Genomic DNA, 2,696 nt, shown 5'->3' on the forward strand with positions numbered 1-2,696 from the left:
TACCCCAGTCCTATACCCCAGTCCTATACCCCAGTTCTATACCCCAGTCCTATACCCCAGTCCTATACCCAAGCCTCATACCCCAGTCCTATACCCCAGCCCCAGTCCTATACCCAAGCCCCATACCCCAGTCCTATACCCCAGTCCTATACCCAAGCCCCATACCCCAGTCCTATACCCCAGCCCTAGTCCTATACCCAAGCCCCATACCCCAGTCCTATACCCCAGTCCTATACCCAAGCCCCATACCCCAGTCCTATACCCCAGTCCTATACCCAAGCCCCATACCCCAGTCCTATACCCCAGCCCTAGTCCTATACCCAAGCCCCATACCCCAGCCCTAGTCCTATACCCAAGCCCCATACCCCAGTCCTATACCCCAGTCCTATACCCAAGCCCCATACCCCAGCCTTATACCCCAGCCCCATACCCCAGTCCTATACCCCAGTCCTATACCCAAGCCCCATACCCCAGTCCTATACCCCAGTCCTATACCCAAGCCCCATACCCCACCCCTATACCCCAGCCCCATACCCCAGTCCTATATCCCAGCCCTATACCCCAGCCCCATACCCCAGTCCTATATCCCAGTCCTATATCCCAGCCATATACACCAGCCCTATACCCCAGTCCTATACCCCAGTCCTATACCCCAGTCCTATATCCCAGTCCTATACCCAAGCCCCATACCCCACCCCTATACCCCAGCCCCATACCCCAGTCCTATATCCCAGTCCTATACCCAAGCCCCATACCCCACCCCTATACCCCAGCCCCATACCCCAGTCCTATATCCCAGCCCTATATCCCAGCCCTATACCCCAGTCCTACACCCCAGTCCTATATCCCAGTCCTATACCCAAGCCCCATACCCCACCCCTATACCCCAGCCCCATACCCCAGTCCTATATCCCAGTCCTATACCCAAGCCCCATACCCCAGCCCCATACCCCAGTCCTATACCCCAGTCCTATATCCCAGTCCTATATCCCAGCCCCATACCCCAGCCCTATACCCCAGTCCTATACCCAAGCCCCATACCCCAGTCCTATACCCCAGTCCTATACCCAAGCCCCATACCCCAGCCTTATACCCCAGCCCCATACCCCAGTCCTATACCCCAGTCCTATACCCAAGCCCCATACCCCAGTCCTATACCCCAGTCCTATACCCAAGACCCATACCCCACCCCTATACCCCAGCCCCATACCCCAGTCCTATATCCCAGCCCTATACCCCAGCCCCATACCCCAGTCCTATATCCCAGTCCTATATCCCAGCCATATACACCAGCCCTATACCCCAGTCCTATACCCCAGTCCTATACCCCAGTCCTATATCCCAGTCCTATACCCAAGCCCCATACCCCACCCCTATACCCCAGCCCCATACCCCAGTCCTATATCCCAGTCCTATACCCAAGCCCCATACCCCACCCCTATACCCCAGTCCTATACCCCAGTCCTATATCCCAGTCCTATACCCAAGCCCCATACCCCACCCCTATACCCCAGCCCCATACCCCAGTCCTATATCCCAGTCCTATACCCAAGCCCCATACCCCACCCCTATACCCCAGCCCCATACCCCAGTCCTATATCCCAGCCCTATATCCCAGCCCTATACCCCAGTCCTATACCCCAGTCCTATATCCCAGTCCTATACCCAAGCCCCATACCCCACCCCTATACCCCAGCCCCATACCCCAGTCCTATATCCCAGTCCTATACCCAAGCCCCATACCCCAGCCCCATACCCCAGTCCTATACCCCAGTCCTATATCCCAGTCCTATATCCCAGCCCCATACCCCAGCCCTATACCCCAGCCCTATACCCCTCCCCTATACCCCAGCCCCATACCCCAGTCCTATACCCCAGCCCTATACCCCTCCCCTATACCCCAGCCCCATACCCCACCCCTATACCCCAGCCCCATACCCCAGTCCTATACCCCAGTCCTATATCCCAGTCCTATATCCCAGTCCTATACCCCAGCCCCATACCCCAGTCCTATACCCCAGTCCTATATCCCAGCCCTATACCCCTCCCCTATACCCCAGCCCTATTCCCTCCCCTATACCCCAGCCCTATACCCCTCCCCTATACCCCAGCCCTATTCCCTCCCCTATACCCCAGACCTATACCCCAGCCCTATACCCCTCCCCTATACCCCAGACCTATACCCCAGCCTATACCCCTCCCCTATACCCCAGCCCTATTCCCTCCCCTATACCCCAGACCTATACCCCAGCCCTATACCCCTCCCCTATACCCCAGTCCTATACCCCAGTCCTATACCCCAGCCCTATACCCCTCCCCTATACCCCAGCCCTATTCCCTCCCCTATACCCCAGACCTATACCCCAGTCCTATACCCCTCCCCTATACCCCAACCCCATACCACAGCCCTACCCCAGCCCTGGCCGTAGGGTTATAGCCCAAGCCTCTGACCCCTTGATATATTCCACACAAGGAGTTGAGAGGGGGAGGCTCACTTGAAAACATCAAGGAGGATGCTGGTAATGTTTTCCATATTGAGGGTTGTTGTTCTTTTCAACTTGAAACAAGCCATAAAGGCTGAGGCAGCTGTGGTGCATAAAGGAGAGGACGGAGGGAGGGAGGGAGGGAGAGAGAGAGAGAGAGCGGGAGGGGGAGAGAGAGAGAGAGAGAGAGAGAGAGAGAGAGAGAGAGAGAGA

Source organism: Coregonus lavaretus, assembly GCF_964263955.1.
Source record: "Coregonus lavaretus genome assembly, contig: HAP1_SCAFFOLD_3163, whole genome shotgun sequence".
NCBI lineage: Eukaryota > Metazoa > Chordata > Actinopteri > Salmoniformes > Salmonidae > Coregonus > Coregonus lavaretus.